This window comes from Hylobates moloch, unplaced genomic scaffold (assembly GCF_009828535.3).
Source record: "Hylobates moloch isolate HMO894 unplaced genomic scaffold, HMol_V3 SCAFFOLD_4, whole genome shotgun sequence".
NCBI classification, from domain to species: Eukaryota; Metazoa; Chordata; class Mammalia; order Primates; family Hylobatidae; genus Hylobates; species Hylobates moloch.
Genome location: NW_026652279.1, coordinates 150,685,211 through 150,706,259, shown reverse-complemented (window position 1 = coordinate 150,706,259; position 21,049 = coordinate 150,685,211). Strand labels below are relative to the sequence as shown.

The window sequence follows — 21,049 nt, the reverse complement described above, 5'->3', positions numbered from 1 at the left end:
ATAATAATAGCATGACCTGGCCGGGCACAATGGTTCATGCCTGTAATCTCAGTACTTTGGGAGGCCGAGTCAGGCAGATCACCTGAGTTCAGGAGTTCGAGACCAGCCTGACCAACATGGGAAAACCCCATCTCTACTAAAAATACAAAATTATCCAGGTGTGGATAATCAAAATTATTTGATGCTCGTTGTTACTAAGACAGACATTTTAAAGGTCAATTTTTACAGGCAGGCACCTGTAATCCCAGCTACTTGGGAGGCTGAGGCAGGAGAATCACTTGAAACCAGGATGTGGAGGTTGCAGTGAGCCGAGATGGCACCATTGCCCTCCAGCCTCAGCAACAAGAGTAAAACTCCATCTCAAAAACACAAAAACAAGGCAGGGCATGCCTATAATCCCAGCGACTCAGGAGGTTGAAGCAGGAGAATGATGAATGTCGTGAACCTGGGAGGCGGAGGTTGCAGTGAGCCGAGATTGTGCCACTGACTCCTGGGCGACAGCGCTAGACTCCGTCTAAAAAACAAACAAACAAACAAACAAAAAAACAAAACAGGACTCCTAGCCAATACCTGGCCACAAATTACATACTTAATCAGAATGATAAAACAAAGTAAAGGATAAAAGAAAGATGGTAAGTCCCTAGCCCATAACCCTAAAAATACCAAATATTTTATATTTTTTCTAGGGTACCAGCAAATGTTAAATCCTTTGCAAGAATTATCTAAAAACATGATTTGAAAGTTTCTCCTGCCCTTTTACTGGGTTAGAATTACTCTTTCCAGAAGCCTAACCAGGAGGTAGGGTTGGGAAGAGAACCAAGGTGAGGCTTGCTTGGGCATTGAGGAAGATTGAGGACCCTGGCACTGTCTGCATAGTTAGTAAAGGAAGCAAATGAAGAGGAGCTGCAATCGACACTAAGACATGCATGTGATTTTGTGTAAGGTGACTGTGATTAGGTGACTGTAAAAGGAATTAGCATGTTAAAGATATTAGAAAGGAGTGAGAAAATACAGGAGAAGATAGGAAAATATGATAGGCTTCAGTCTTCAGGCTATGAAAAACACCAGCATACCCTTATTTGATGCTCGTTGTTACATAAGACAGACATTTTAAAGGTCAATTTTTACCAGAGAAGATTTAAGAGGCATTGGAGAAATATCTATTTATTAAATTATGTAATCCACAAACAGGAAATATGCTTTTAAAAATCATTTTAAATTGTTTTTGTCTCATAAAATCTAGCATAATTATTTGTATGTATTATGCTAATATATAGTAACTAATTACCTTAGGAATAAAGCAATGTATTTTAAGACTGGATATATAACTACAGGGTTTTCCATCAAACACAAACAATTATTTGTACAAAACTTTAAGCTTCTAATAGACTAAAATAAAAAAATATATATATATCCTAGCATACAGGAGCAATTATTCTCACAATAGAAATGTTATCACATAGAATAACTTATTTGAAGTGCTGCATTACATGGGTTATTCTAGAGGAAGTCTTTTTATATTTAACCAAAGATATGTACACCTGCCAAATATAATATGTCATAAATATTTGTTTAAATTTAAGGGTATTGGCCATGAACAAAAAATGAATGGTCATTGAGGAATCTCTTATAATTGGGCATACATGCTACAAGATTTGCCTGAGAACATTTTAGAGCTCTGGAAAAATATAAACTATTTTTATTTTCCAGCATTGTGACTGACAACATCTCATGGTTGACAGTTCAATCCTAATAAAACCATATATCTGACAATCTAGATGGCAGGCAGAGGATGGAGATCAATCTTTGCTTAGAAAAGTTGATGGAATATGTCATAAACTGAGGACACAATAATATTGTGACCTTGTATATAATAATGAAAAACCTTCAAGTTTAGTGACTTTATAAGCACCAAAATATTACATACATTCTTCTGTATTTTTGATTAAATTATATTAAAATATCTAAATGTACCAGAATCAAGAACCCAGAAAACATAAACTTGCTGTAGAAATGACAAGAAAAGTAGAAATAGATTATTTACAGTATATCTATTATATACAATATACAAAATTCTAAATAATGTTTAGGTAATTTTTATATCACTTTAAAATTTCTTAATCAAGAAGTGAAGGGATTTTTTTCTTTTTTTTTTTTTTTTGAGACAGTCTCGCTCTGTCACCCAGACTGGAGTGCAGTGGTGTGATCTCAGCTCACTGCAACCTCCGCTTCTCCAGGTTTAAGCAATTCTCTGCCTCAGCCTCCAGAGTAGCTGGGATTACAGGTGCGTGCCACCACGCCTGGCTAATTTTTTTTGTATTTTTAGTGCAGAGGGGGTTTCACCATTTGGCCAGGCTGGTCTTGAACTCCTGACCTCGTAATCCACTTGCCTCGGCCTCCCAAAGTGCTGGGATTACAGGCATGAGCTACCGCGCCCGGCTTCTTGTTTTATTTTCTAGGAAGCAACATAACTTATTCAAGTGGGTAGCTTAATTAATTATTCAATGATAATCATAGAAATTATGATCATAGAAAATATTAAATACTTTTTCAGGTGAACATTCTTCTTTTGCACATGCTCCTGCTAGATGTCATTAAAATATTGATGATAATAATCAAGTTTTCATATCTCACCGTCTGCAATGCTTTTCAGATTTAGTCAGATTTTGAAGTAGCATTTTTCTCTTGAAAAAATTAAATAGGCTTACATAAAAATTATCTAGGAAATCACAAATTAAATGAATTTTATTTTAATTGTTTATACATATGGAATACTTTCTATGAAAGTAATTAGAAAAACACTAGCAAAAACATTTTTTAAATATTATATTTGTAAAATTGTTTCCCAAACTACCTTTTTTTCTAAGAAATAACTATGAGTAAAGAAGCTAAAACTGAAATACTTTATTCTGATACAAAATTTTCCATTATTTGTTTTTTAGATGATTTATAATATAAAAACTAAATGAATTTTGAGTATTAAGAGAGGCTTTTGGTTCTAATAATGGCAGAGTAACTTATATTGAACTGACACTGCTTCAGATAACATTTATATATCTTCAGAGAAAGTATGGAATTAAAAGAAAAATAATTTGAAAGCTTGAATGTAACCAAAACCAGGCAATAGTTGGAAGAGATGAAAAGGTAACTCACTCTTTTCTTGCCTATTAGAGGAACAACAGTGACATGTATACGAGTGTAAATAATAAACATCTATTCACCTATACTAAAATAACCAGTCAGATCTTTTTAAAACTTTATTTTTAATCGCAAAATAGTACATAAAATATTGTCTTGATAGTGCAATATTCAATAAGTGCTCAAGAAGTGTTAATTCCTGTTCATTCTCCAGAAACATTTTGAAATTTTTCATGGTGACCAAAAATAAAATAAAATAAAAGTTGCATGTTATGTAGGCATTTTGCTGACTTCTGACTTAGAAAAAGAGTTTATTATTTGGATAGACTGTAAAATTTGCAGGAAAGTACTTGTTGGGAGGCATTAACAGCAAAAGGAGATCGCTGTAGGAAGTGTCATTTAGTAACATGTGAGAATCTGATTTATATAATTTTACACTGTTTTAGAAATTAGAGATATGAAGTTGAAATTACTATATTGGTTAGATTATGCCCCAAAAGGATGAACTGTTTGGTCAAAGAGAAGGAAATTAAATAGTTGTAGGTATTGATTTTGACATCTTGGATTTCAAAAAAAGCCCAAGGGAGAAAGATATGATTTTTGGAAGAAGAAATTTAAAATACATATAATTAGCAAAGTTCATTTCAAATACTTCAAGTAAAGCATAATTGTATCATCCATAACCAAAGGCATTAAAAAGATTATGTATTTAAAAATGTCTAAAATTTTGAAAGCTTAATTTCTCATACTATAATTGAGAAAGGCCTAACAGAGAAAAATGAGTTCATAGTAATAGTGATTGTTTCAGGAGTGAATGTACCTGTGTATCTAAATAAATGTGGTAACTGACTAGATTAGAATAGCTATGTCAATAAATAATTGTTTCTTGAAGTCTTAAGCTAACTACAATGTAAGGTTAATGAGTTATAAAGGTTAATTACAATCTAAGGTCATTTTTAAAATTTTAATATTAATAACTAGAGATAGAATAATAGATCTCTTACAGGTAACAATGAAACTAGATAATGAAAAGAAGGCAGAACATATATTCATACTTTTAGAAGACCACCTTTGAAATATAGTACTTGAAATTCATTTCCATCACTAACCATCTGACTGGATACCAAGAAGCAGTTTAAAATTATATGCTAAGTAAATATTTTCCCATTAAATAACTATTTTCTTTTTTTTTAATTATACTTTAAGTTCTAGGGTACATGTGCACAACGTGCAGGTTTGTTACATATGTATACATGTGCCATGTTGGTGTGCTGCACCCATTAACTCGTCATTTACATTAGGTATATCTCCCAATGCTATCCCTCCCCCCTCCCCACATCCCACAACAGGCCCCAGTGTGTGATATTCCCCTTCCTGTGTCCAAGTGTTCTCATTGTTCAATGCCCACCTATGAGTGATAACATGCGGTGTTTGTTTTTTTTGTCCTTGCGATAGTTTGCTGAGAATGATGGTTTCCAGCTTCATCCATGTCCCTACAAAGGACATGAACTCATCATTTTTTATGGCTGCATAGTATTCCATGGTGTATTTTCAAGAAATTTAAAAATCAAGTAAATGTCACCTCTAGAATTACTTCTTTGCATACAGTGTTGAATACTATGCTCTTCTTTTTTACAACTTCTACCTTGGTTTAACTCAATCCTCTCGCCTCAACCTGGTGGCTCTGAGAAGCTTGAGAAAAACGCAAAAATGTTGGTTGGTCTCATTTTACATTTATAAAGCAAAATCCGAGTGGAAATCTGGCACTCCACACAATGCTAATCTTCCCATAGTTCTTAGTATATGTGCTTTGTTTTCTCCACATATTAAGATAAATATTTCACTTTTGTTCTTCTTTTCAACCATCCTATTTTTATGCATTTTTCTTACTCTGAGTTTACTGTATTTATTCATACATCCATGAGTAAATAGAAACTTTCAGAAGATAATTTCCTCTGCTTCTCACCATCAAATTTCCATATTGACCTGTATCTCTACCCATAAACTCTCTCCTCTCATTAGTTACAAAAGATGGCCTGTACTTGTTTCTATTGCAGACCAGCTTTTTGACTTGTGTCCTTGATCCTATTCTCACTCATTTGCTCCAGAACTGTCCTCTCACATGACTAATCTCTATCTTCAAATCTCCTTCTCCGCTGTAGCATTTTGTGACTTGGTGTTATGGTTTGCATGTTTGTTCCCTCCAAACCTCATGCTGACATTTGATTCCTAATGTTGGAGATGGGGCCTAATAAGAGGTATTTGGCCAGAATCCTTATGAGTAGTTTAATAGCATTCTTTGGGTGGGGGTAGTGAATAAGTTCTCACGATATTAATTCCCTTGAGAGCTGGTTGTTTAAAAACAGCCTGGAGCTTCCTTGCTCTCTCTCTCTTCTTTTCTTGTTATGTGATCTCTGCACACACTAGCTTTCTTTGCCTTCTGCCATCCGTGGAAGTGAAGTGTCTCTGTTGTTTGGGGTATATACCCTGGCTCTTGGTCTTGGTCAAGAAAGAATTCAGGACATACACGCACACGAGGAGTGGGTTTTGGAACAGAAAGTTTAACAGAAAGAGAAGAAAAACAAGAGAAAAAGTGTCCTCATATTGAGAAAGCCCAAAAGAGGGTGTCTGGTTTTTGGTGGAAAGCAACTGGTTTTGTGCAGAGGCTGGAGGAGGCAGTGATTGATTTACACATGGCCCAGCGGACTGGTTTGACCAGGTGTGCCTTTTACATAGCCAGCAAAAAGGCTGGCCATCCCACACATGTGGTTTTATCTAGAGGCTGGCATGACACCTGGCACACCAGGTGACAAGGGAAAGAGGGCAGGAGACACCATATTGGGTGGACCTGGCTTCTAGCTACCGGTATTTGCATATCAATGCTTTCAGGTCTGGTTATTCAAGCCCTTTTCTGATAGAAAAGACATGGTTTGGGAGTTGCTTTTTTATTAAAGGAAAGTTCTGCTGGGAACTTTCACCCTTTCTAGCTGCCTAAAAATTGTTTCTTAATAACGCCTGAAATAGAAGCAGCCTGAGGCTCTCACCAGATGCAGATAGACATTATTCAATTTTATAGATTATTAGAGATGTGAGCCAAATAAAGCTTTTTCTTTATAAATTATCCAGCCACAGGTATTCCTTTATAGCAACACAAAACAGACCAAAACACATGGGCAGTAAGAAAATTTCTGCCTTACATGACAGAGATCTTTCTAGTCATTATTATGTGACACTCTTTGCTTCGTCTGGTAGAAAGTAGATGTATTTCATAAACAATTATGTAGTAGGCAAAATTCCACAAAGTTTGGGCAAATTCAATTATTCAAGAGATATTTGCATAGGTTTCAACAAGGTGGAGGAAACAAATCTTGATTCTGACTCTATAAAATAGAAATGTTTGCTATTAGAAATATTTCTATTAGAGGATATAGATTTTAAAAATCTGACATTTTAAAATGTATTTCATTATAATAAGAATATATTAATTACATTAATTACTTTGCAAACTAGAAAGTTCTTTCCCACCTTGTTTTTGACTAGAAAAATCATCTGGAAACACATTACTATTTGCATATCACTTGCTGTAATAGGTCCCATATTCTTGAACATGATATTTCTCTGACTACTACCAAATCTGTATTAAATACATTTAATAACAAAAGATTGTAATTTGATGAAATTACTGACATTCACCTCAATTATAAAATGTAGACAAGTTTTAGCAGTACTTTAAAAGAAATAGTTGGTCAGACCAGGACATGATGTAATAACAATGAACTATGTACATCCCTATACTTATCTATCCTTCCTAGAATATGGGGAGGTAGTTGAGGGGAAGTCTTCAATTAATAGACTTTTGAAAAATTCAAAGAACCTCATCAGCCAAAATATAAGAAAATAATGCAGTTACTTTATAAATGTTAACTATTATTGTTAAAAATAAAAGCATAAAAATACATTTGTTGAAAATACTGTCCCTTGGAATGCTGACATTTTTAAATGTATTTCATTATAATAAGAATCTATTAATTACACTAATTACTTTGCAAACTAGAAAGTTCTTTCCCACCTTGTTTTTGACTAGAAAAATCATCTGGAAACACATTACTATTTGTATATCACTTGCTATAATAGGTCCCATATTCTTGAACGTGATACTTCTCTGACTACTACCAAATAAATGTTGTCCCCCTTTAGAATAGATTTTTTTTGAAGGACTGAGATACAATTTCCCCATTCATCCACTGCACATTCTCTTCAATCTCCTCCATTCATCCTTGTCACTACACCTCTGAAATTTATTATAGGGTCACCAATGTGCACCATATTGTCTTTTCAAGTCTATTACCCATATTCAACTTTCCCACCAGCATTCACACAGTTAACACTCTTATTCTAGAATCACTGGCATTGGTTTCCATGTTACTGCACTCTTTTAGTATCCCTCAAGGCTTACCAGCTGATGACTCTTTGTACCTTTGCTCTTCTGTCTACGCCAGACCACAAAGTGACAGAGAACAAATGTTTTCAGTTCTTGTCATTTTTCTCTCCTCCAACAACACTTTCCCAATAGGTGAATTTATTTATTTTTTTCTCCTCAGATATACTGTATCATCACTTCATGTCAGTAGCATAACTTGACAAAGTTTCATCACTGAGATGAATTTATTAATTCCAATATTTGGTCTTGAATTTTGAATATTAAATTCTGATGTTTATCCACCCACAAATTGCTTTTGTCTGTTTTATACATCATAGTTAATACTACTTCAATTTACCCAGTCTCTCAGACCAAAACATTAGGCTTTCTCCTTGATCCTTCCAATCATTGTATCCTTATGTGATCTTGCTATTAATTCTTTCAGAAAGTATCCAGACTGGACTATTTCTTAAAACACTACTGCCTGGATCCTACTTAAAGTATATAACATCTTTTACATAAACTTTCCAGTAACCTGCTAACAGTTCCCAAAACATTCTCTTGTTCTCAAAACTATTGACGACCTGCAAGACAGCTGCAGTAATCTTCACATTCTGATTCAGATTACAAATATTATCCAGCATAAAACCCAATAATTGTTTCCCATTACTCAAAATAAGGTATAAACTCTTTATCTCATCCCACCTTATATTTTCCTGTCTTTATTCTCTTCTTCTGAAACTTACCCTTATTCGTTTTGTTCCAACCATGTAAGCCTTCTCACATTTTCTCTAATGGTTTATCCCTATTTCCATTATTTTTTCTTTTCCTCTTTCTGAAAAACACTTGACTCATAACTTCTGATAGCCTGTTCCTTTTTATCATTCAAGTATCAGCTCAATAGCCCCCTTTAGAGAGGCCATCTTGTCTAACCTATCTAATTTCCTGCCCAGTCATATCTGGCTCCTCAATCCACTTTATTTTCTTCAAAGTGTAATGACCATCAATAATTACATTTTCTTGATTCAGGTTATTTTTTCATCCAAAGATGCCTTAAGTTTTCTGCCATTTGTATCATCTCCCTTTGTTCTTCCTCTTTCAACTGTTTTCTAAATCTGATCAAAATGCTGCAAGAAGTTTACACCTGAGGTTCACTGTATAAAAGAAAAAAAGAGTAAAAAAATAGCTGAATATTTTCTCAGTAATTTGGCATATAAAGAGCTTTTTTTTCTTTTTTCCCCTCAAAGATTTATTTGTTATTTTTATTCTGAATTTTAAAAAGAACATGTATATACGTGTGTGTGTGTGAGAGAGAGAGAGAGAAAGAGAGAGAGTGTTAACTGTATCATTTGTATGTCTTCATTTAAGTGTGAAATATTATTAAACATCTTTGAAGGGGGTATGTGTAGAAAGTAATCTCAATGCAACACCTTACTTTTAAAGCTTTAATGTGGAGTACATATTTTTATCATTGATATTTGATTTATGATATATTGTTGTGTCCTAAGATAGTACAAACATAAATCAATTTGTAGATACAAATTTATTTAAAATTTACTTTCTCTTATTTTTGTGAGTTATATAGCTATTAGGAAACGAAGACATTTATTTTCACAATGATTCCAGAGCAAGTTAAATGTTCTTAATTTATGTAGATGAGCCTTCAATATATCCTTAAGAATATATAAAAGAGATGAGAATTAAACAATTCTCATCAATAGAGCATCAAGAGTTTATTTTTATTTTTAGCAAAACTATACTTCAAATTCAAATACTGTAAAATTAATAAGATTCTTATTTATTGTTTATGTACATTTTCTCATCACCTAAACCATAATAGATACTTTAAAAAAATCAATGAATGAAGATAATTTCTCATCTTAAAATTAACTAAAACTAAGTCTCCACATATTACCTTGGTACTACTAAATGTGGACCACTTATTTTGATTAAAATGTTCAAAATAACAAAACAAATTTGTTGAACATCTATATAATATGAGCTCTTATAATGTATTTTTATTATTTATGAGACAGTGTCTTGCTCTGTAATCTAGGCTGAAGTGCAGTGGTACAACTGCTCCCTGCAGGCTTGACCTCTTGGGCGCAAATGATCCTCCAACCTCAGCATCACAAGTAGCTGGGACATTACATTAATTAACTTACATCAATAATCCTTTTGCATCTGTTAAAATATTTTGTCATATTTATTTGGTGAAATAATACTTAGCAATAAAAAAGGAAGGAACTACCAATTGATGTAACGATAGATAAAAGTCAAAGAATAAGTTAAAAGAAGCCAGATACTAAATAATATAAACTTCATGAGTTCATATATACTTTGTATAAAGGGCAACTTTTTGGCAAAATTACTCTAAGCGATTAAAATTCAGAAAGTTGCAGTGGGTAGAAAGAAGGATTGACTTCAAAGTGACACAAGCCGACTTTCTGAGGTGATGGAAATATTCTATCTACATCTTGTTTTGGGTGATATTGCATAGATACAGACAGTAGTAGAAACTCATTGAATTAAATACAATCCATGCATTGATGTAACAGTCTCCAGTTTTGGGGGACTACAGTTTCTGTTTGGGGGACCTACACCGACCGGGAGACTCTTCCAATTTCTTCCTGCCTACAGTTTCTTTTAATAAACTGCAATACACACGTAAAAAAAAAATCTGAGAAAAATATGCATTATAGAAGATAGAGTTGAAGAGTATGTATTGCTTTAAAAATTTAAAAACAATGTGGCATGACCTTGTACAGGTATTTTCTCTCCTAGGGATATATGTTAGGGAAACCATGTGTGTATAGAACAGGAGACCTGTACACGAATATTCAGAGTGTTATTATTGACAGGAGCAGAATCTGAGAAGAAACATGTTACATGTCTATCAACAGGAAGATGGATGAATAAAATGTGAAATATTTAGACAATATAATTTTTATTGCTTAAAAAACAAATGAATTATAGCAAAACACTAAAACTTGGACACTTGTACTATATTTAATGTTGCATGAAGAAGCAATTAGCATAAATACTAAAATGTTTATATGAAGTTTAAAAAATAACCTACACTAAATATTGTATTGCATGGAAAGTTAATGACAAATACAAAATTTAATAACATATTGTGACAGCCTGTTGGATTAGATAGAATAATTTAATGGACAGCAATACAAAAGTAAATGCCAGGATTTTGATAATATATTTCTTAGGCTGAGTGGTGGCTTCACAGTTGTTCATTTTATTACCACATTTTACGGTATATATATCTATTATATTCTTTTGTATACATAGTATATAATGCAGTTTTTAAAATGTGTAGTTAATTTATAATGTGTGAGATTTTTGAGCTGCAACACTAGAAAGATGGCGGAGCAAGAGCAAAGAACAATCCCTTTGGTTCCAGAAAATCTCCTGAAAAAGAGGGAGGCTTATCAAGCCCTCAAAGCCACCCAGGCGAAGCAGGCACTTTTGGCAAAGGAGCAGAGGAAAGGAAAAGGGCTCAGGTTTAAGCAACTGGAATCATTCCTACATGATTTCTGACAGCAGAAATGTGACAAGGTGCATCTCAGATGACTAGAAGTGAAAACTCATACTTTGGAATTGCCAGATAAACATTCCTTGGCCTTTGTCGTAGGCATCAAAAGGATTGATGGCATGAGTTTACTGGTGCGGAAAACCATTGCAAGACTTCACCTAAGGAAAAGTTTTAGTGGTGTCTTTGTAAATGTCACCCACCAGATCCTAAAAATGCTGCTTTTAGTGGAACCTTATGTGACCTGAGGATTTCCAAATCTGAAATCTGTCCGGGAACTCATTTTGAAACATGGACAAGCCAAGTTCAAGAATAAGACCATTCCTCTAACAGACAACACAGTGATTGAGGAGCACTTGAGGAAGTTTGGTGTCATTTGCTTGGAAGACCTCATTCATGAAATTGCCTTCCCAGAGAAGCATTTCCAGGCGATCTCATGGTTCTTGCACCCTTTCCACCTCTCAGTGGCCTGTCATGCTACCAAAAATATAGTGGGCTTCCTCAAGGAGATGGCTCACCTGGCTATCAGGGTGAACGCACCAATCAGCTCATCCACCAGCTGAACTAGACCCAGGTGCCAAACTGCAGTAAATTTTTATCAGTGAAGTGGAAGCATATGTTTTTGCTTTTTTGGGAATTTTTATCAAGTATCTTCAGAGAAGATTATTTCCTGCTTTAGTCTTCAAAAACTAGAAAGGAAGGGTCAAAGAAAAGAGAGTAGGTTATTTTCATGGCAAGCACCTCTCATCACAGTCCACTTCCAAGGAAAAATTCCAGTGTTTTCTACATTGGCTGCCGCCTCCTCTAAAATCAGCACATTCCACGGAGGAAGGAGTCTGGCTTTGTTGCATCTTGTCTCCTAGTATTTAATGTTGGTAAATGAGTAACTCTAGCATTTGTACAAGGCTCCCTAAGACTCTGGCAGCAGATGATCTAGCCCAGGGACATAATTCAATCTGGAGATTCCTGGTGGCTTGTTTTGAAAAATACTTGAAATACTCACAGGAAAAAGGGCACCTAAATAAATGTTCACTTGTTTCCGCTGTGAAAAAAAAAGAGATTTTTATAATCTGATTGACAATGAGAATAGTGAAAATACTGAATTGGCTGGGGGTTGTAAGCAAATTTTTGTGGAAAGAATGTATAAAGGAAATTAGCAAATGGAAAGTAAATTGGCACAGAGTTACGTATTTGATTTTTGAGAAGAACTTAGAAGAAAATTCAGATACTACGTTTTATACAAATGATACTTCTCAACAAAGAGTTGTCTTTTTCTTGTTGGAATGCATAGAACGTTGTCCTCTCTCCTGACATTCCAGTTTATTAAGGGCAAAGACATAAATTCCATTTTTCTGTCTTTTAAAGTTTGAAGCCTTAGTGCATATTAAGGCTAAGCCTAGTAAATAATGCATTACCTAGAAATTTTAAAATAGGTTAGATTATTTCTTGGAGAAAACAGGTCTTTCTAAAAATAAAATTATTAAAGAATACCCTTCAGAGAAATTTTCCTTCACCTCATTTACTTTTCTATTTCTCTATTTAATTAATTTATCCAAAGAAATGATCACTTTAGTAATGATTCTGATAAATTAATTTAAAATCTTTATTTCATCTTGCCTTCTAATTCAACTTTCATTAGTTCTAAATGAATTAGAGAAATAAAACTAAGGGAGAAACATTTGCTTAGCCATTGATATTTCATTAGTGCATTGTTGTTATGTTTTATCTACATTACATAATTTCTCAGCAAAAATTATGTACTCCAATCCTTTTGACTGGAATTATAACAAAACTGGAGTTGTGACAGAGAACTATTTTATTTCATCTATACTCATTAAAAGACCAAAGCATACAAGAAAAACTATATTTTAAATAATATTAGGATTTTATAATTTGGGCTAAAGATATTTAATAATAAATTTTAAAAATATACTTTTTATCTAGATTTTAAGACAAAAGTATCGTCCACTGTATATCACTGCATGACCCTAAAAGATTTCTGAATCCATACAACTAAAAAGAGGCCAAATATCAAAGGGATATCAAATACGATGGCAGCTTTATCTCTGCCATTACTGACAACAGCTTCCAAATCTTTTCAGCTCTAAAGCTTTGGAGATCAAAGAACTATCATAAAGGCTCCTGACACATAAGTGTGATCTCTTTAAACATTATACTAATCCAGGCAAGAAGTATACAGTGAAATAACTCATGTTCTTATATTCCGTGCTTTGGGTAGATATGCCTGCTTATTAAAATTGCATCACGAGGAGTTTGCAAGAATTCACCTCGCTACTTATTTATATCATATTATTGAGAGAAAAAAATGACAGAATAGTTTTGAGCACTTCATCTGCACAATCACCTTCACATCTTTTTGTTCTATGCTTTTCTCACATTTAAAAAATAAAATCTGAGGCTGACAATTGTGCCCTTATTGTGGATTTTAGTATTATATATGTGTTACTTATATTTTATTATTTAAGCTAATTTTACTTCCAATTTACAAATATATTTTGACCAAATTCCATGTTCCCTTGCCCAGCTATAGTCCATTTCTCAATCCTGAGTTAGTACTCCCAGTTTATAACCCATTTGCCTTTATCATACCTCCATTTTCTTCAAATACCATATGTAAATGTCAGATTTTCTAGGTTCTTGCATTTATAAAGACATTTTCGTGGCCTCCATTTATTTCAAGAGAATTTGGCTGGATGTTAATTTCATGTGTCATAAACTTTGTTGTTTAAGATCTGATAACATTCTTATATAAATATTCCCTACATTCTTATATAAATATTGTTGAGAAATCAGCAATCCAGTACTTGTTCATTTGATAAAAAAATTTTTACTTGATGTATTATGATATTTTATCCAACTATGTAAAAATGTATATATGATATATTTCCAGGCCCTCTAAAGATCTTGATTGCTTTTTTGGGGAAATATAGTAATAAATTGCTTCTTAAAAAGGTGGCTCCTTAATCATCTTGGAAATATTTGTTTTATAGATTTCAGTGTGATTACACTTATTCATTTTTCCAAAGTGCCTGCGTTCTGACGTTAGGTTTCTGCCTTTTTCCATATATATCACCTCATCCCTCCTTCTTTTCAAAAAGATTTTCTACTTGCATTTAGAGAGATCTCTTCTGCATGTTCCTGATTCATATTTTATGTATCAGTATTAATTTTACAACTTATGTTTTTTAATTTTGCTGTTGGACTTTTTAGGTCACTGGTGCTTTCTGTTTACCATTTCCAATTTTCACTTATCTTGGCTCCTTACCTTACTGTATATTCTCTTTAAATGGCTAGTTCTTAGCCAGGTATGGTGGTGCGCACGTGCAGTTCCAGCAACTTGAAGGCTGAGGTAGGAGGCTCACTTGCACCCAAGAGTTCTAGGCTGCAGTGAGCTAGGCAGTGTACTCCAGCCTGGGTGACAGAGCAAGACCCCGTCTCAAAAATGTTAATTCTCTTTCTCAAAAGCCATGGAATCTTGCAAATTCTCAAAGATGCCTAATAGAGTTCTAGAATTATTGTCTAATTGTTGTATTAAATAACTCTGGCAACAAAGAGATTTTCATACAGTTTCATTTGTTTCCCTCATTGTTATCATTGTGTTTATTCATGTTCAAATAAGAACAAATTATTCCAAACGCTGTGTTTTAGTAGAAACTTGATAAAGATTTTTCTGGGCCCCTCTCTCTTCCAATTTGATGATACTTAAATACTTTAGTTCATCCTGGATATGTGTGTTAAATGAAACTCTTGGCCCAACATCCAAATTTTAATGTTTTGTTCTCTGATAAATTGTGATGAAAATATTATTTTTTCCTCAATGTTTCTCTATTTGACCCTATTATCAGATGGTAGACATAGATTTGTATTTCTTCCTGATCTCTACCGACTTTTTGCCTTACATTCAGTTCTGCATATGAAGTATATTTTATGGGAAGCAATGTGGCAGCATGTCTTACCAGCATGTTTGCTGATAGTTGCAAATTTAGAAAAAAATGTTTGGGGATGAGATAAGTAGTGAAATGAAAAGAAACATTCTGTTTATTCCAAAGAGCATTCACTGTGCAATAGAAAGAAACCTGAACCATTTTGAAGCTGGTACAAGATTTTATTTTTGAAATGAGGAGACAATATTTGTTGCTCAAACGGTCTACATTCAGGTTGGTAGTTAATAATTAGTGTTGAAAATTTTTATACTATGTCAAACAGCTGGCTTACCTATTTCTGTTTCACTGGTATCCATTGCAAGTCAGCATGAGGTTAACTCTCAATCAACAGTATTGCAGTTATTTTTCCTCTCTTCTTGAATATCTAAATGGCAATTGAAATCTACTATGTTAGAAACTTCTGGTCACACACCAAATTACCAGGAAGTGTATGTAATTTTCCAAAGTTTGTTAACTTGGAAATTAACTAGATTATTTTTATAGCCTCCCCTCTTTTTTTGACAAATGCTCTAGTTCAGCTAGATAGAGTCAAATATGTTCAAATATTAATATAGAATTTATTTTCTGAACCTAACCAAATGGTCTCTCTCCTTTTACATTTGGGATAGCCTCTTCCACTGTAGTAATTTTATCTGTTTTTAATGGTGGTCAATTTTCCATCTGTTAAATCTCAATAAACTTATGCTTACCTACACCTCATATGTGTGATAATATGCACAGCATATTATATTTTTCTAGTCATTTTTCTGTCTTCTTCTTAATAATTTTAAACATTCTGTCAGGGAAAAAAAAAGCTGGCAATGATTTTTATGCTCACACTACCTAATACTGTGCTTGATGCTTATAAGAAAATGAATTAAATCGTTAGTCAATTGCTTGAGCTCCTCATACCTAACTTAAAATAGCATACTAAAAACAACATTATAGGTAGTTTCCAATGACACCAACATTTTAAAAAATGTATACGGTGTACATTTATGTAAATGTATAATTTCAAAGTGTTTGCAATATTGCAATAATAATTTCAAAGTGTTTCCTGATTTATTTTGATTTGTTCTTATGCCTTTTCTACCACTGAATACAATTTTTATTTAATCCTGCAAAAATATTGCAGGATGTTACTGCAATATAGTGCTTCATTGCAAAACTCTTGACTTCATGTTTGTGCCAAACCATTTAACATTCCATTCAAATTTGAAGATTGTAACTTTTAAAATGTATTAGCTGTAATAAATAAAGCAGAGGTTCCTTTTTATTTCATTAAGCAAAAGCATAAAAAGATACTAAGTGAATCCAATTTGTGTGGTTCCTGTTGTTATATTCTCAGAAATAGTCATTGCAAAAGTTTTAGTGAGTATACATTTAGTTCCAAGTGGTTCAAGTATTAGAAATTTAAGCAAAATAAAATACTTAATATTATGTTCCTTGCTAAGGTTTCTATTTGTTCCAAGGTATAAAAGCAATACTCTTAAATCGCATTGGAAATTCTGAAATTTTGACTAATTTTAAAGGAGCAGTTAAATGATGTCGTGCTTTTTAAATATAGAGAAGAACAGGATTGTAATTACTTTTCCCAATTATATTCAGATGTGTGCGTTTAGGAGGACAAATTATTTCATGGAAAGACCCTTGCTTATACATTTTCCCTCAGGCTGTATTTCAGAATTTTCTATTTAAACAATTTCTGTGCTTCCCACCTTCTCCTTTACCTACTGTCACCATGAGCACACTATTATCTACATCAGACCAATCTTATTCAACTTTTATGTAACAAAGTTATGAATTATTTTTTAGTTGTCATGGACCCCCAGATTGAAGGTCATCTAAGCTGAGTATGCCCAGATGAAGCAACTGTGCAATCACAGGGGAGGACCTAAGTTTTGGGACAAAGGAGCAGAGACAGAATTAAGAAGCAAACACCACTTAGCAGGATCCAAGATCCAATCAGATCAAGCTTTAGAGTCACCCCATGGCAGAATCCGATCAGGTCATGCCTCCTGGCATCACCTTATTGTAAGATCCAATCAGATTATACCTCAGTGCCCTATGCTTAGAAAACCCAACCCAAAGCCCAGACGAGGAGACAGATTTTATCATTTTATCTTGTCTCCTTGCCAGTTGACTCACAATAAAGCTTTCCTTTTTTTCAAAAGCCAATGCCATGAGATTGGCCTCTATGTGCACCAGGCAGCAAGCCCATGTATTACTTGGTAGCAACATTAATATTCCAAGTTTGTTTTATGTAGACAATGAAACTAAAACCTGAACTCTTTTGTTAGTAATATTTTATTTTGTTAGAAATACAGGTAAACTGGATTAGTATGTATTGTTCAAACATGACAAAATATAGTTTTGTAATACGTTATCTAAATTTGAACTTCTAAAGACTCAGCAAAACACTTTCTGCAAAGTAAAACTACAGAATTCTTAAGTAAACTACATTTGTATTTTGATCAGGACTTTAAATAATGGTAAGCTTACTTTTCCTTAAATATTTTAAAGCCATTAGAATAAAAAATGTACAGTTTACATAATAAGGAATTACTGGCTATTGCAATATAGTAAAAATGTTACTTAGGCTTTAAAGTTTCCTGCAAACTAAATGAGAGCAAATTATTATGAGTTACTACTGAAAAGATCATAGCATACCATTTAGATAAATAATGCACCAAAGACAAAAGTATTTAAAGAATATTAGGGTATCCCCTTTAATGGTAAATAAAATAAGATTTTGGAGATAAGGTATTAACTTACGTATATGCATTTATGTATATGTGTATATGTATACTTAGAAAATAGATAAAACAGGGAAGAAAGAAACAGGAGGAAGAAGTGGAAAAAAAGGAAGAGATTGAATTATTATCATGTATTATCAAAACAGACTCATCTTGAACTTGTTTTCCTGATTCTGCAGTTGTACATTCTTCCCCATTAACTAGTTTATTCTGGGATTAATTTTCCATAATGCAAAATAATAGAATATTCTTACATGATACCTTCAAAATCCCAATGGATTTTTTAACTTCAGCAATATTTGAATATTTTTGGAAATGTAACATATTTTATTTAAATTTTCTATATTGTTAAATAGTTATTACATGTGTTCAATATTATTAAACACTAAAAAGATTAAAAGTTGAGTTTAATACAGATTATTCAATCATATGACTGTACAACCAACCATTTGTTAATTATGTTTATGTAATTCCAAAAGGCCAAGAAAGAAACAATTTGAATAATAAGATAAATATGTATTTATAATATATAGAATGAAATAAATGTCTATGCATTTATTCTGATGATTTAAATAAATAAGTGGTATTTTTTTTTTTTTTTTGACAGAGTCTTGCTCTGTTGCCAGGCTGGAGTGCAATGGCACAATCTCAGCTCACTGCAACCTCTGCCTCCTGAGTTTAAGCAATTCTCCAGCCTCAGCCTCCCTAGTAGCTGGGACTACAGGTGCAAGCCACCACGCCCAGCCAGTTATTGTATTTTCAGTAGAGACAGGGTTTCACCATATTGCCCAGGATGATCTCAATCTCCTGACCCCATGATCCACCCCCCTCAGCCTCCCAAAGTGCTGGGACCACAGGCGTGAGCCACCCTCCCCGGCCAATAAGTGATAAAATTATTGAGCATACATATGAGAAAAAATATGATATTGGCATATATTCAAATTACCTCTCCTAAAGTATTTATTAATTACAAAGGAAAAACGTAATACCTTTATTGTGAAGAAATCTTGGCTAGGCGTGGTGGCTCACGCCTGTAATCCCAGCACTTTAGGAGGCCCAGGCAGGCAGATCATGAGGTCAGGAGATCGAGACCATCCTGGCCAACATGGTGAAACCCCGTCTCTACTAAAAAATACAAAAAATTAGCTGGGCGTGGTGGCATGTGCCTGTAATCCCAGCTACTCAGGAGGCTGAGGCAGGGGAATCGCTTGAACTCAGGAGGCAGGGGTTGCAGTGAGCTGAGATCATGCCACTGCACTCCAGCCTGGCAACAGAGCAAGACTCATCTCAAAAACAACAACAACAACAACACCAACACCACCACCACCAACAACACCTTGCATTATTCCCTCAACCAGTTGAACAGGATTAACAATAAAAATAAATACCAACACCTTGTATCACCTGATATGATATACTAAGACCATCACTTCTATGATGATCTTGCCTAAAGGGCACAATCTCAGTCTAATTACGGGAGAATATCCCAATACGAAGGGCAGTCCAACAAAATGACAACAATAACAAAAACCTAACAATTATTTTTCAGAAGTGTCAGTCATTAAATACAAAGAATAACTAAGGACTGACACTAATTAGAAGAGACTAAGGAGAAATTAAAGCTAAATGTAACACAGAAGCATGCTTTGGATTCCAGAAGAAAAACAAAAGGGCATGAGTGAAAAAACCTGGTAACCTTGAAAAAAGACTATAAAGTCTTTCCCCTGTATCCATGAGGGATTGTTTCCAGGACCTCTGCAGATACCACAATGACCACGTGCTCAAGTCCCTTATGTAAAGTGGCATACTACTGGCATGTAATATAGGCACATCCTCCTCTATATTTTAAACCATATCTAGATTACATATAACACCTAATACAATGCATATGCTATATAAATAGTTGTTATATTGTGTTGGTTCCTTATTTGTGTTTTTTATGGTTGTATTGCTATTTTTTGGTTTTGTTTTCTGAATATTTTTCATACATGTTTGTTCCAGTCCAAGGATGTGGAAGGCCAACTGTAGCTTAATTAATAACACGATATAAATGTTAATTACTTTGTTTAAAAAATTGTAGTATAGCTAAGTAAAGTGTTAGTGTTAGCAGCCTTTTTGTAAGCCTAAAGTTCTATTTGTGTATATATATTCTATCTATATTTTCTATTATATAATGTAAATGATATTTTATATATTTAGAATGTATTACATATACTATATGTAATACATATAACCCCAAATAAATATCTACATATAATAGCCAAAAGCTATCTATGTATATTTAAAATAATTTTAAATTAATTAATAGAAAATACAGTTTAAAATTCAAGTGTTCAGTCACACAAGCCATGTTTCAAGTGCTCAATATGTTAATATGGCTAGTAACTACTACATTGGACATCACAGATTATGTAACACTTCCATCAATACAAAAAATTCTATTGGATAGAGATGCTCTGAAACATAAGATCTTATGTAGGCCACTTTGAATAGTGAATTGAATTATTAAAACAATTTCATAGAATATCATTAATCTGCACACAGCTATTTTTAGACTTCTAATTCCTCAGTTGACACCATGGGAAAATTTGACTTGAGTACTATGATCTCCCTACTATTTTATAAATGGGACATGTCTACTTTAGTACCTTTGTATATGTGCCATTTGCACAGTGTTTGACTAATCACATAAATAACTTTTATTTAGAAAACCAAATTATCTAAATCAAGTTGAACAACAGTAGCATGCTCCAAGAAATATGTTTTCGTATGGGGGTGGGGAAGTAAGGGAAGAAGGTGCATGGTAAAAAGATTACTTATGAAATAACAATTAACCAAGAAGGAAGTGGTAAATCAGTGGTGCTAACTCTCTTATTCTTTTTGGCTTCATTTCACACAACTAGGTCAAATTAATGCTGGGGATGAATGTTTAATGATGAATGTGGATATTAATTGTTCCCAGTATAATTTATTGACAATTTTAAGCCATTGATGTCCCCACCTCCAGTTCAAAGTATAATTAGAGAATGAGTTTCCAATAATTTTGGAACAGGATAAACATAAGACAACTACTGAAATCCTATTTTGTGATGAAGCCTCAGGTATTTATGATACTCCTCCTCTTGGCTTTTGTCCATAGGGACTATGAATTTTTCCAAATTATGCTAATCTTGTTATCTAAAGGCTATTACTTCAGAAGAAGGAGCTGGTGCTCTTTTCTCTTTCAAGGAAACACTTGCAGAATTGA

The 21,049-nt window shown here is 33.6% G+C and overlaps 1 non-coding gene and 1 pseudogene across 1 annotated transcript; one reads left to right on the top strand and one right to left on the bottom strand.

Moving 5' to 3' along the window:
- Window positions 1-7,730: 7,730 nt before the first annotated feature.
- LOC116467683 (small nucleolar RNA SNORD38) lies at window positions 7,731-7,798 on the bottom strand. Its single transcript, XR_004247889.1, has one exon. It is a non-coding gene; the product is annotated as a small nucleolar RNA SNORD38 (small nucleolar RNA).
- A 3,123-nt stretch (window positions 7,799-10,921) lies between these two features.
- Window positions 10,922-11,670, top strand: LOC116466467 (ribosomal protein uL30-like; annotated as a pseudogene).
- The last annotated feature ends 9,379 nt before the right edge of the window (window positions 11,671-21,049 follow it).